The sequence below is a fragment of the Phalacrocorax carbo genome, assembly GCF_963921805.1.
Source record: "Phalacrocorax carbo chromosome W unlocalized genomic scaffold, bPhaCar2.1 SUPER_W_unloc_7, whole genome shotgun sequence".
Classification (NCBI taxonomy): domain Eukaryota; kingdom Metazoa; phylum Chordata; class Aves; order Suliformes; family Phalacrocoracidae; genus Phalacrocorax; species Phalacrocorax carbo.
Window position 1 is genome coordinate 82,473 of NW_026990258.1, and position 15,335 is coordinate 97,807.

The window sequence follows — 15,335 nt, forward strand, 5'->3', positions numbered from 1 at the left end:
ACTGAAGGCCTCATCTGATATTTAGGTTGCTTACTTCTCATGATGAATATTCCCCAGTGAATTAATTACATGGTGCTATTATTTGCTCCTTTGAACTAAAGTCAATACAAAGAACATAACTTTATCTTACTTGTCATACAGCATTCATCATTACATTCTTCCTATTTGCTGTTGTAGTCCAGCCTTAACACCAGATTCCCAATTATTTGAATACTTAAATTTAGGATGATAGCTATATGATTGCATTACTATATTACATTCAGATAATAAGCTGAGTTCCTTTCAATTATTAAAAAAATTTTTAAAATATACCATGATATTTATATCACATTTATTTAAAAATCCTGCTCAGAAATACATACTACCTATAAATTGCTAACGGGTAAATATAACGATGTTTGTGCATCCCATTAACAATTTTAAATGACAAGTACCTGTATATTATACCATCCTTTAAAAAGACAAAAATGGAAAAGCACAATACATTTTTCATTCATGCTACAGAAAAAAAAATCAAATGACAACAAGCAAACTCTAAGAAAATATTGGTGTCAGGTGTGTTTTTACTATAATATTACGTGCTGTCCAAAATTTATGAAGCTGTATAACAACATGCAGCTGTCAGGGAAGTTAACATCGGAATGAAAAGGGCAAAGAGGTTTCTTCACTATTTTCAACAGTGTACACACACATACTGACTTTATAACAAGAAAGCTTTTTATCTCAGTACACAGTTGTAAACAGCAGCAAGAGTGGTACCTACAACTTCACATATTTTTTTTTGTGAAAATGGCTTGAGAAATAAATTTTTAAAACAGTACTGTCTGCATGAAGATCTTTAATTCCTGCCTTTTAAAGTTACACTAAAAATACTGAATTATTGGTGCTCTTTGAAGAACAAGAAATTAGTCTTGGAATAACTGACTGTGCAAATAGTTTAGATTTATGGGAGCCCAATCATTTATTTAGGGCAAAAGACACATTCTCTTTTGACATCAAAGGAAGGAGGATTAGGTTCTAAAGCTTTATCCCGAAACCTGCAGTTCATTTTCAGGACTATATAGGTGTGGATTTGTCAGGGGAATTCAGAGAGTTTTGCCTTCCTTTGCACTGCCAACAGCTTTGTTTAGTGTAGTGTACACTCCTTAGTGTGCCACAGTCATGGTTGTATGACTGCATAGTTCCTCCCATACAGACTGGGGCCACCTCCACCCCGTGACTAAGGTCTGAAACAGAAATAAGGTTTAATGTATCTTTTGATATACTTTCCGGTAATATTCTGAAATACTTGTTTTTAATCCCTTTTTCTGGGCATTTCAGGCATAATGAGATGAACCCCATGCATACTAAAATATTTTTAAGAACGTAGTGAGCCTTCATTCCGCAATAAATTGTTGTGAGTGGACCTTTGAAGACAAAAGGAATACAAGGAACCACTTGTCTGAATGCAATGGAAGAATTTGCACTTTCCTTTTTAAAAGTGGATTACAGTAATATCTAATGGAATAAAACATATTTAAGTATTTAATTTCCCTTAATGAAAAAAAACAATCCTGATTTGCTCATGCGCATTACACCACCACCTTCTAAAACAACTAATGATCTAAATTAGTTGTTTTCTTGTGCAGGTAATAGCGTCACAGTATTCAGACAAAATAGCCATTTCTACAAATTCTTTTAGTTGAACGGGATTTAAAAAATTAAAAAAATGGTCCAGTGATATTCTCACTGGAAAATTCCAACAGAAACAAAGTAGTCAAATAGGCGTTGTGTCTTACCATGATGTTTGTACTGGCTAGACCATATTTGATACAGAAGACATCTGGTATTTGAAAAGCAAAATTTCAGTATTTAAATTTTATTTACACACTAAATCACCAATTAAGAAAAAAAATCGTTATATAAGTTACTAAAATCACATAAAGACTCCATCAACATGAATTGGTAACAATCAGAAGTAGATTGAAGTAGTATTCCTGGGCCAATTTTGTAATTTTAGAATAATATTTTCCTTTTAATTCATAGGTGTATATGTCTGCATACATATGTGTATGTGAACTCTAAATAGGTAGTTTATTAAACTTTAGTTTCTTACCAAAAGAAGATAAATATTTTCCCCCTTGACTTAGAGTTGCAATGTATTAAATTAAGCCCAAAGACTTATGAATGTGCTTCATTTACTACACCATTTCTCTCTATTTCAAATGGATAACTTGAAGTTGTGAATGAATAAATTATAGGATTGGGACATTTTATATTAACTTGGAACAAAGGTATATAATAAATTTATTTCAGAGCCCAGTTTACTCTGTCTCCATTAAACTTACATGAGCATGTACCCATTAGATATTAGTATTTCCAGTACTGAATTATCATATTCTCCAATGCCATCTTCATTTCTGTACTTTCAAACAAAAACACACACTTGTAAAACAAACTTTGATTCATCCAACATTACAGATTTAATAGGTCTTTAAGCTTGAGAGGCATTTTAAATCTGTATTAAAGACAGAGCATTATCCAAGAAATCCTAAGACTTGGAAAGTTTCAAGTGCATTGGTGTAAGATATTACCCCTTTGTGCAAATAAAATACATCCAGAGCTGAAAGGGTGTGTTTATATGTCACAGGATATTTAAAGCTAGCTGTGCCCAACTGTATGGCTGAATACCGAAGTCCACAGACAAGGAAGGCTTCCTCTAAAAATCAAAGGGCTTTTGGCCAAGCAAAACGACATGAATAGGAAAAGACATAGTTAATTCATCAGATATAAATGTTATTATCCCATTCTATGATTATTCACAGTTTTACCTGTACAGAGGAAAAACAGAAAATCTTTCTGACTAGGACATTCTCTTTCACCAAACACTCCTTCACAACGCACAATTAAAGTATTTCCAGTAAATCTGGTGGTGGTGGTGAGCATCAGCCTCCAGCAAAGGGTCCTTCATCTGAACATCAGCGTCTTTCCCCGTGCTCGTCCAAAAAGGTTGTTTTTAAAAGCCACTCCAGTTCGGTATGTCCACCTGGAAACTCCTCACCCCAGCAATGCTTTCAACATCGGGTGTTTCAGTTCCTGCGACGCGGCCTATTTACACCCCCAGAGATGGACACGAACGATAACAGTAACTTCAGCAAGTGTTCCAGGCCTGACACATCTCATCCGCTTGGGCGGGGGGACGACGACACACACGACGGACTGCCACCTTTGTGGGTTCATTTTAAGACGCCTTTCTAAGTCTGCCTCCTGCGAAGTAGCATTTTGCAATCCTCCTCCCCACCATCCTTAAGGAAGTCAAAAATAAAACTCAAACCACGTGTTTTTTGTTTTTTTTTTTTTAACAGTCACTTCATCACAAATCACTGTCTGCCTTCCTCTCAGCGCAGGCCTAGCGTAAACTCCGGTCTTGTTCCACACGCCAGAAGGTGAGATATAAGAAAGAGAAACGCGGGCAGCAGCTGAAGGGAGAGATAGAGACGCAGCGAAGATTCAGTTGTGTCTGCCGCTACCAGGCGAGGCAAGGCGGAGGGAGCGACTCCAGCTGCAGCGGAGCTGGAAGAGGAGCGGCGTGGAGCAGCGCAGTAGCGGCGGCGGAAGCGACGCTGGTTGAGCGAGTGAGAAAGGGACAGTAGAGGGAAGGGGGAGGTTGTTGGCGTTTGGCGCCGGTGGAGGGAGTCATTCCTGCAGCTGCACTTCCGGTCGGCATTTTGTTCTGAGAGGGAGCGAGACACACACAGAGGATCCTTTCCTTTCCTTTCCTTTCCTTTTCTTTCCTTTCCCTTCCCCCCCCTTTCCCCCCCCCCCCCGCTCAGTACCGACTCACTGTGCCTAGGCTGCCATCTCCCACCCTTCTGCACTCGCATATACAAAGGGAGCGGCGACGGTCCCTTGGCAGCTGCCCCATCCCAGCCACCCCTCTGCTCCCCTGCGGCTTGGAGTGTGCCTCGGAACCGGTTCAGTTCGGCCCGGCCCGGCTTGATGTTGTGAAGCAGCCTCAGGGGGAAGGGATTTGTCTCGGCCGCTCACTCCCTAGCTCTACATGTTCGTTGCACTGAGGAGGAGACGGAAGAGGAGCCTACCCCCCTCCCGGCCCGGATTATTGTTGTTATATTATCTCCCCTCCTCCTCCCGTTCCGCGGCGGCAGCGGCCTAGCAGAGGCAGCAGCTCCTCTGAGGAGGGAGGGGGACGGATTTCTCCCCCCTTCTCTCGGATTCTCGTTGGATTCAGACGCCGATTTGCTCAGGTAATCCCCGCTCCTTGTCTCCTCTTCCCTTCCCTGCCCTCTCCAGCAGCGGCCCGGGCCTCCTAGCCCAGGCGGCCCAGCGCTGCCGGGAGGAGAGGGGATTAGCTGTTATCTAGGGTAGAGGGGAATAAGTGGCAGCCAGAGGTGTTTATTTCGTAGCCCTCCTTCCTGCTCGCTCGGGTTTGGCGGAGGAGATTGGTTTCTTCCGGGCTGCCGGGAGGCCTAGGCCCGGCGGAGAGTGCAGGCCCGCCGGCCAGCGCCTTTACTCTAGCTCGGGGATTAGAAAGGCGAAGCGGCTTCTCGGTGACAGGCCTCAACCCGGAGAGGAGCAAGAGGAGGAAACAATACAATTAGCCGCAAATGTGCACTGATCCTTTTGCCATAATTATAACTTCACCTAGGGCAAGGAAGGAAGGTCCCAGCGCAGACACCCCTCTGAAGGAGTAAGTGGAGGAATAGGGGATGAGAGACAATGTAAATACCCAGAAATAAAAATATCAACTCTTTTCACTGTTACCTTCTCCTTATAACCAACTCCGTTCTGAACATTCAAAAGTTCGAATGCGCATGGACTTAGAATGCGTAGAGGTTTAATCTCTAAATAATATAGCGATTGATTAGTGTGTTAATCACTTAGTATATTTATAGCATAAAACTAGCGCTTGTGAGATGATTGATACAACACAGACACAGGAAATACAGATAGACAAACATATTGTGTCAGGTACTCAACACAATCTCAATGTTCATATGCTGTATATGTTACAGGAATATGTACTAAATTCAGACGAAATACTATTTTATAATATTAACAAACACAAAATGGGAGAGGGGTCGTGTAAGGTGCTATGTTTATGACATTTCAGGGGCCAAGGTGAAGATGAGATCTTGCTCTAAGTACTTGAGAATCAAGAGTAAATTAAGTGAAAAGTGAGGAACACTTAAAAAGTGTCATCCTTTCTTGTCAGGCCATATCACTTTGAGATCCTGAGGTTGTTATTGGCTGTTTGTGTCCATGATGTTTGAATATATAATTAGGTTTCATTTTAACAGGTCAAATATGTTTTGTAAATGACGGTTGATTAAGTGTCAGATCTTTATTTATGAATGGTAGCTAATTTAAGGTAAAGTAAATCTTGGACTTATTCTGTAGTACAGTTGAGAGTGTTATTAAAATTTGAGGTAGACTTAAACCAAGCACCCTGTGAACTAATAAAAATACTCCTACAGAAATTACATAATTGAGGGAAATTTTAAAATACCAAGTTTATTTTTCATATAGAAAACAAATTTGCAAATGGCAAGCAAGTGTCCACGTTACATTTGTCTATTTTTCAGTAGTTTTTTTTTTTTGTTATTCATGCAGATCTGTTATTATAAGTAGTTAATGTATCTAATAAAGTAACTTTTTGGTATATTGTATTTAGACTTATAAACTGTGCTATCCTGTCTCTGAATGCCCTGATACGTGTTTAAAAGAGTGAAGTTAATATAGCTGTCACGTAGAAGGTGTGTTTTTACTGCTGTAAATCCGTGTAGTAGTCGGTAGCGTGTGTCCCTGATTTGTATTGGTCAGGGAGCAGTTTGAATTTTAAAAAGCCTGAAGATCCTGCTGAGCCCCAATCCCGGCCTCCCTCCCTCCCACTAATCTCCCATTCCTGTCTTTGTGCTGCCTGGTCCTGTTAGACACTGTTTGCAACAGGGCCCCAGGCCTCTGTGCGTGGAGAGGAACCATTTACACTTCGAAAAAGCAGCTTTTTATTTTTAAACTTTGTGAATTGCTGAGGGAGCCGCAAGTTGTCTCTAACTGTCCCTATATCTGTGTGTAGCTGAATTGCTCTTTTCTTTTGGTCTGTAGTATGCATAGAGGCCGAGTGTAACTCTGCTTTACAGGAAAGAAGGGACTGTATTTGTAGTTCTTGGGTACTTTTCATCATCAGGAAGTGACATGAGCTCTAATATTTCTTTTGTCGTCTGTTTCAAACAGCTCTCATTTTAACAAAAATGAGTTTAAGCTAGCAGTAGTGAACTTCTCTGACTTATTTTTCATTTAAGGAGGTTTGCTTTAAATATACCAGATAAGAGCAGAAAATGAGCTACTGTAGTTTTGCAATTTCTGTCAAGTTTATCTTGCCAGGCTTGTGTTTACAGTGCTGTGTGGATTTTTTTTTTTTTTTAAATCAGAAAGCATGCACTTTTCTGGTATGAGGAATAGGCGTATTTATAGAGGGGAATTTAAGATGCTGCCTATTTGTAATGAGTGTTTTGGTTTTGTTCTTCTGAACCATCTGTGGTTAATCCTGGATTAGTTGCATTATCACAATTTCTGAGATAAAGAAATTTACAACTACATAAAAAATGTATTTAGCATCTAGAAATACTTAATGTGGAAATGTTTATAAGATGACTTATTTTTGGTTTAGATTGTATTAGCACATTTAAGAGCGTCTGTGTGGGAAGCAGGACTGTCACTTTCATACTCCTTTTTCTCTAGGAGTTTATACTGGTCTACTGCTTATCAGAAGAGCTACCTGCTTAAGGAGGATGTAGTTATTTTATTAATGTTCTAGAAATAGAAAATTATTGTTGAGGTGTTAGTTTTAACAATTATTTTAACTGAAAGAGGAAAATATTTTCTTCTTGTTATCTTTTATTTTGTGCTTTTGACTACCTTGTACACAGGAAACAAATTCCAAATGTACAGGTTTTATTTCTCTTTTTCCTTTTGCTATCTTTTAAAGCTGTTTATACTTTTTTAAAAACATACAAATAAATTTTTTTTTTTTTTTTTACATTTGAAAAGTTTAAGTTTTGATTTAGGAGAAACAGAACATGGGGCAGAGAAGCAAAATTATACCACTAAAACCATTTGCAGATCCCTGTTTTACATAAGAGTACATGTACCCCGGTGCAACCTGATTGCATGTTTGAGACTCCATGTACGTTAATATGACTCTTCTTGCAGAATCAAGGCAATAGATTGTTCTAACCCAAGGAAATGACTATGTTTTTTGTTGTACTTGTATGATGATTAAGGTAATACAATCTTAATCCTAAATGTTTCATGTATATATTGCTCTGTAATATAAACAAACTATATTTTGAAGGATACTAGATGAAAAATAGTCAAAGTATGAATTAATTTGAGCCAGGAATGGGTATAACAAGTTTCCTGTTGCAATTTTCTGTGTGTTCAGTGGCAAGTGTGGTACTTTTATGTATGTATGATATTACAAAGTGTTAAAGTAATGATATTAAATTTTCTATTAACATTTACTTCATAACTGTTGCACAGGAAATGCAAAGTTAGTGGACAGTTGCTAGTAACTAGAAGGGAAAAATATACTTCTGAATATCTAGATGTAGGAAAGAATTTAGGTTTCAAAATCAGAAATTTATGCTTTCTAGGAATTATTCTAGAGGAGTATATAATAATTGCTGTCAAGATGTCCACATGTTGATGATTATGGGCATACTTAATTGGAAAAATATGAGTTGTGATAGCTTCAGAGTTTGGTGTCTGGTACGTGTGTGGTGGATCATCCAGTGTTAGAACCGCTATTTAGTGTCGCAAAATACATCACTAGAAATATTTAACACTTAAACTGTCCATTTCAATATGAGTTTTTAAGGGAGAGTATGTAATCGTGCAGGTTGGGAACTGAGATGCAAAAGTTGGTCTTTATAACTTTGGAAGTCCAACTGGAGCAACTGTAGGACCTGAATTTTAAATTAATTTGACTTTTTTTTTTATCATAATGTGTATGATAATATTAGAACAGATTTTGTTACTTTTGGTTATAAATATGACTAATCAGTGCTTCTTCAAATTGGGCTTTGGAGCATGCAGGAAGAAAGGAACACAGAAATATTTACCATTAGTAATAGAAATAGAATCAGATTCCCAAGAGTGGCACTTTTCTGTTTCCTGCTATCTGATCTGCAGCCTCTTTCGCTCACTCACTTCTCTCTCATTTTTACTCGAAGTTGGAGAGTCATGTATACAACAGACCATACAGCCTTATGAATAGCATCTGATTTATTTCCAGAGCAGATCCTTCCTGTAAACTGAATGAAGATTGGGCCAGGGGGTGGGAAGGGAATGTTACGTAGTTATATAATCCAAAGACTGTCAGAATTCTTGAGTGTAAGGGGTGTTTAATAACTTTTGATTGACTTCGCAAATGTGATCTTTCAGCCTGGGGGGCGTGGGATTTCTCCTGATAGAAGTCTAGAAAGCTTTGAATTGATACACAGAAAAAGTAATGTTTGAGTATTTGTTGATGATGGCTTTTCTGTGTTGAATGCTCTGTTTTAAAGGGCTTTTAAAAAGTCAGATCTTCAACATCACTTTTAATATGAATTTTAACATATGGAAATGCATTTTAAATATCTTTTTAAGCATTGCCTCGTAAACCAGCTGACACAGTGCAGTAAGTAAAATTTATAATCTTGATTTCTGCATCATAAAAAGGAATTGGAATGAGATCAAAAAGGGACTTCTTTGTTGTGATACTGCTGTTGAATAGGTCAGCCCCTGAGTGTCAATCACAAGTTTGAGATGTGTGCATGCAAAATGGAACTCTCAGATCCTGTGGTGTTGAGCAAAGGATCCATATTGGTTAGTCAATAGAAAACACTGAAGATATTTTTACCTCCTGAAAGAGAGTTTAAATAAATTTATTTTGATAATCCTATTCTCTCAGGCTTTTTCCCTGTTCTAATTAATTTTCTTTGCACTGTGATGTAGTACTCTTTCAACAAGAGAAAGGGAATGCTCGCTACCCCGTTAAATCTTAGAGCCAGTTGAAGACTCTAATGGATAGTGACAAATGCATATTTGGACCTCCTGCTGCTGAGGAGGATGTTAGAATCTGGGTGTCTGATATCCTGAGCAAGTGCCCTTCCTCTGTCCTGCCGAGATTTTGAGTGAAGGGATGGAGGTGGTGGCTAGTACGCAGTGCGAAGTACTCAGTTTTGTGTGTTAGGCATAGTCAAAGCATGTGTGTATGACTGGACTTTCCTACTCTGAGGATCTTGCCTAGGCTTAGGTATAAAACAGATGTTGAGCTGCTTAGTTCTGCAAAAGTAGTGGCAGTTCTGGCATACACTGAAGCAAAGTTGTAGGTGAATTTTTCTGGTGATAATTTAGGTGACTAATGGCTTAGAGAGTTGTAGGAACACACTGTGCAATCTAAAGTCACTATTATAAAAGATTACTTAGAGTTATGGCTCTGCATATTTATTCACTGTAGTAATTCCCTCTGGTTCTATCTAGCATGATATAAAGTTTAGTCATGTTATTTACAGAAATAGATCACTTATTTTTACCATGGAAAATATAATTAAAATATGTTGGGAGTTGCAATAAAAAGGTATGGTTTTAAAAAACTGTTTTATCTGTAATTCTCTAAATATCATTACACGAACAATCAATCATAATACTGCAAGGTAAACATTCTCAGTTTTCATCTCACACTATAATCTTAGCCTGTGGAAGAATAATGAAAGCTACTTATTTAATTTAGTGACATGTTAAATAACTATATTGAATTAGTAGAATTCAGGATAGGAACTCTCTCTTTTTCTGTAAATGTTCGTGTTTATTCCTGACAAATCCTTTTTCTAGGCTCAAAGTAGACACATGATGTCATGGGATTAAGCAAATTCTTAATCACGTTTTAAATAATTAGCCAATGAAGTCTTATAAAATGCTCTGTAGATGGACTTCTAAGGATTCAACATAACTTGTTAAGTTCTGGCAATTTGAAGTTATTGCATGCTCAGCTACAGTGAATGTTCGATTGTATATATGTAGCTTGTGGCAATTGCACATAACTTGATTTAATTTAACCCTGTTTCATTGTTGGCTAAGAAAGGTTGAATTAGTTTGCATTTTTCATGGGCTGAGTGTATATGTGCAATTACTGAAAGTCAGCTGATGCACAGTAACTTGGGAGTCTGGGCTAATCAACTTGCCCAAATGTGGCTGAGACTCCATGTAACCCTATGTGAATTCGGGAGAGAATGATATTTGTCTGAATCAAACAAAACTGTTGAAGGTATCCTACCTGCACCTAATTACTGATACAGGTGTAAATTTGAACAAGTGCTTTGGTAAGGATGGTAAAAATGGATGAAATATCTCACTGTAAAATACATGAATTTTGAAATCCTGTTAGAAGATATCATAAAGCTTGTTATAGATATATGCAGATAGCTGTTTTAAGCAATAACAAAAAACCCTCATCTGTTATGATCATGAAGCTTACATGCTTATGCTATTTTGTAATGAAAACCAAAGAAAAATTAGAAGATAAATGTAGTTTAGTTTTAAAAGTGACCCTGTAGAAATAGCATTAGATTTGCTGTACAGAACTTAGAGGTTTTATTAGTAAAATGACATTCACCTTGATAGAAAGAATTCAGTTTAGTTTCATGTGCATGGTTATGACATAAATATTCTGTAAATCAAGTTGTATACAGGTTCATTAGTGGAGTTGTGCATCAAATAATGTTTTAAAATTATACTTCTGCAAATGCATTGCCCTCAGTGGGTTTATATAGGTATAATTACTTGAAACAGATATATATCAACGTATTTGCTTCCTGAAATAAGTTAGAATTTTAATTGGACTTTAAATAGGTTAGTCCCTAAATCTTAGGGTATTCAAATATAGTAAAACATTTATTCACTGAACTCAATGATTATAAATTGGTGCATACAAGATTAATTAAGAAGTATTTTTGGTTTTCTTTAAATAATCTACAAAATTAGTATACATTAAAGCTACTGTTGGCCTTAATGGGGTAAATATAATGATTCTGTCATAGCTACTTAGCATTATTCTTGTGGTTGATTATGACAAAACCCAAATTATTGTTAAGCATTTTATGAATCTTTGTGAGTTAAAGATGTTTGCATTTTTTTGAGTGGGTGGATTGTGGCCTGGAGTGCTAATTGCTAAGTTGTAGTGGTAGGCTCCCACTTGTTGCAATTTCTTTGCAATAACTTTCTGAATTCTGAACATAGTTTGATAAATTCAGTGCTCATGTAGCTAACATACTTATCAGCAGTATGTTAATGTAGATGATGTTAGCTTCAGATAACTTGAGAGAATTCTTATAATCACCTGTGTGAAAGGGTTATATATATGATTTGATAATAACCCAGATACTTGTCCACTGAAAAGGACAGTCATGTTTGAAAACTTGCCTTAAAATCTTTTAGAAATGAGAAACACCTACTTGACAGCCAGTGTCTTAGATCTAGAAAAGGATGCTTGCTGTGAGTAAACATTAGGAATAATTAGGGGGTGTGTGTGTTTAGCTCAAGTTCTTTGTAATACAAACCTGGAAAACACAAATGTAAATGAATATTGAATAATGTGAAATAGCAGTTTAGTACTCTACAGGATACTACTGTCAGTATAAATTTGTGTGTCTCAAATATTATCATGTGTGCCCAAGCATGCAGACAGTCACATCAAATGTGTGGACTGGGAAGGCCACTTGTGGTTCTGCAAGCTCTAATTTATGGTCTCCCATGGCAACTGTTAAAGAGAGAAAAAAGGATTATGAATTGATATGTGTCCCTGGATAACATCCTGTGAGTTTAATGTGAAGAGTTCATTTTTTTCATTGAGGAGGTAAACAGCCTGTTGTCACAGGAACAGATCATTTTTCCATATTGCCGCTACTTAGCTGTTCCCCTCTCAGTTGTATGTTTTATCACAGAGGTTGGTGGTAAGTTAGATGATATACTACTGGAAAACAGGACAGGAACTCAGTAGTCTGAAAGCCTGGGTGAATAGCTAGCAAAAGATAGCATCCCTATCCATATAGGTGCCTCAGTGTCAAATGAAAAAAGCAAAGACAGGGAACTGAGAACTAGCTACTTGAGTGTATGTCAGTCTTGATGCAAGTTTAAGGTAGTTGAGGCCTGATCCATTTCAGCTGCTTCTGGTCTCTGTTTAAATGGCATGTGAAGGAAACTAGAGGAGTTTCATGCTTAATTTTTTAATGCTTCTGTATTGCCAGAACATATCTATAAAGATGTGTAGTCTCTGGGTCTCCTTTGTGCTAAAGTAATTTCCAGTTTGGAAAAAAAGCAAATGGATTCTCTTCCTTGTACAATAGGAAAGCTGCAGAGAACTGAGAATCTTCTCCAAAATGAGCCTGTGACTTGTGAAATAACATTCATGTTTCACGTTAGAAAGATTGAGCTACCTCTCTAAAAGGTAGGTGTATGTCACCTGCATTCCAGAGAAGACTGCAAAGATCAGCTTTAGTTTTTCCCTCACAGGTATTGCCCACAGATAGCAGTGCTGTGCTTCACATCTTACTTTGTGTATATACTTGTTTACATTCGTCAGTGAATGATGGTAGGCAAACAGCTATAATTGTAATTTTCTCATAACAGGATGACTTGAAATATATAACACTTATTTTAGGATATTTTAAAATGTTTAATTTTTAAGTAATTAAAAGATATAGTGATGATGATCCCGTTTCAGTGGGGTGTTTGTTTTTTTTAACATATGTAAAACTCTCTGTGACACTTCAAATATTTATCTGCATTTTAAAATCCATCCCCTTGCTAGAAAAAAGGGATACTTCATTGCAAATTGTTGCAGTTGAACAAATTACAAAAATAAAGTGCTCAGCGTGCAATTGTGTAAATCCTATTAAAATTAAAAACTTAAGCATGACTTGAGTAATCTGGTCTTCAGTTTATTCATTGATTTGATTTTTCTGCATGGTCAGTTGTGGCTGTTTGTGTATCTGTAGCATATGGGTCACAGTTTACCTTTGCCTTAGCAACAGCTGGGACAATAGTGCTGTCTGAATTCTATAGTAGAAAGCTTTGTATTAAGGCCTCAGAGAAATTGAGGGCTATAATTAGCCCTCTCTTCCACAGTAGAGAGTTTTAGATCCTTAAGGAGAGACGGTAGTCATTTGGAGTGAAGTGCCTGGAGAATAAAGTACTCAGAAGATAAACAGAACATCTGTAGGTTGCATACAGACAGAGATGGAAGGATTCGGTGTGGATTGTCTTGGTGTGATCCTGTGAGGACTGATCTAACTTCATGGAGCAGTTCTTGGGCCTTCTCCATCTGCCCGTAACATAGTCAGCTTGGTAGTTCAGTCAGTAACTTGGAACTGTGTCCCTGGCCTAAGACTTGCTTCTCTTTTATTTTAGCATAACAGTTTAGAATTTAGAGATGTATTCATAGGATGTATGTGGATTTTCATTTAATCAATAAAATGATATCTGCAACTCGTAAAGAAAATTCACAAATGGGAAAATGCAGTTTTTGCTGTTTCAGTCACTAATTGATGACCAACTTTCTCATATTGGAATGGGTGACTTCCTCATATAAATAATGAAAAAATATTTGTCATATATTAATGAATAGTGAGGTAGTAGCGGTGCATTTATCCTCTCTGAGACTTCTTTGAAGAAGTAATTTTAAGAGCACTGTTTTTCTTTTACTATGTAGTTTTTTGGCCATATTTTTAAATTTGTCAACCTCATTATCATTTTGCTTTTGTAAGTGAGAGCTTGTATATGTGATGTAATTCGAATATGCTTTCTGGAAAGGTTATGTGAATACTTCAGTAATTGAAGTTGGAAACAGGTTTAACTAAACCAAAATAAGCTGCTCTTACACTGATACTTAGATTTCTGTATTTCTTTGATGTTATTTTTAATATCCTACTTAAAAAAAAAAATCCTTTTCCATTAGTAAAGGCTTACTCATCTTTCCCCCTTCCTGCCCTCCCCCCAATTTTGAAATTGGCTTGGCTGTTTAATCACTAACTCTCATAAGGCAGTGAAGAAGCTGCATCATGAAAGACCTCTCTGAGGGGGGGGGGGGAAAATCTTGTCCTGTTTTACTTTGGAGCACTGAAAGAAGAGGTTGGTTGGGTGGAGTATGGATGAGGCTGTCTTTCTCTGGTTTGTGTGTTACAATAGATTAGCAAATGAGAGCTTTGCAAGTGTGTGAGGTGAACAAGATGGAAAGGCTTTAGTCCCTTTCTCACCTTGCAAAATATGTACAGGCATATTTCAGCTTGGGTAAGTTTGTGGGAGAAAACTTGATTTCTGAGGGTTTTTCTGAGAAGGCATGTTTGATTTTGGTTTTGTTTTACAGTATTGCAGTATTTGATTAAAAATATTTATAAATGACTTAGGAATACTGACTTTTAAAGTGTGTTACTAAAATAGGTCCCGGAAATGTTTTAGCTGATTGGAAGATGTTAACAACTTATAGATTTTTAGTATAATAGAACAGATAGCTCTGCATGGTTCTTTGTTTCAATACACCTCTTATTTCCTTGGGTTTTGGGGAAGTATGGATTAGCATATATGAATACATTGTCTTGTTTGCGTACTTGTATTTAGTTTTAGCAATAATGTGAACTAGTGTGAACCTTCTCTCTATATGGTATATTGTACGGTTTTCAATTATTTTCTACTCCAAAGCAAAATTTAAAAAAATGTATGGCAACTCTGATCAAATTTCTAGAAAAGTTATGTCAGTAAAAATATTTAGATTGACATTTGAAAACAATATAGTGGTTTGTGGAAGAAAATCAAATCAAAGTGTGCTAAACCTTAAATTAGAATGTAACTGAAGTGTTTTGTTTTAAAAATATTTTAATGGTATAAAGCTGAAACACCTTAGTTCTGTTATATTAAAATAAAGTCTGTTTAAACTGAAGCATTTTCTAAGCTATGTCCACTTTGACAAATGACAGTTTTCAGTGAAACTTTCTAATTTAAAAATTTCTCATTCAGTTTAATGGACAGCTGTCTGAGAGCAAAGATCCACATAAATCCTTTCTCTCTAGCCATTAACGGTGTGGGAAGTGGGATTTTTACCAGTGTCTCTCCCTTGTACTTTATTTATAGGGGCTTTATATGCTGTAACGTAATCTGAATAATCTTAAACTTCTGGCTATCAAATGATTTCTCTTTTGTACATGTATAAGATAGTAGCTCTTGGATCTCTTACAGATCTTGCATGTGCTTCTTGCTTTTCCTGTTATTTTCTAGATCCTATCACAGTCCACTTCAGAGAGCCT

At 36.9% G+C, this 15,335-nt stretch overlaps 1 protein-coding gene across 5 annotated transcripts in view; it reads left to right on the forward strand.

The window, feature by feature from the left end:
* The first annotated feature begins 3,693 nt into the window (after positions 1–3,693).
* Positions 3,694–15,335, forward strand: part of LOC135310905 (nipped-B-like protein) — a 165,757-nt gene continuing 154,115 nt past the window's right edge. For 3 of the 5 annotated variants that reach the window (XM_064440023.1, XM_064440022.1, XM_064440025.1), the window contains exon 1: positions 3,694–4,244. The gene's annotated coding sequence lies outside the window, so the exon portion shown is untranslated. The remainder of the gene's footprint in view (positions 4,245–15,335) is intronic. The other 2 variants (XM_064440026.1, XM_064440027.1) reach the window with 2 other exon arrangements.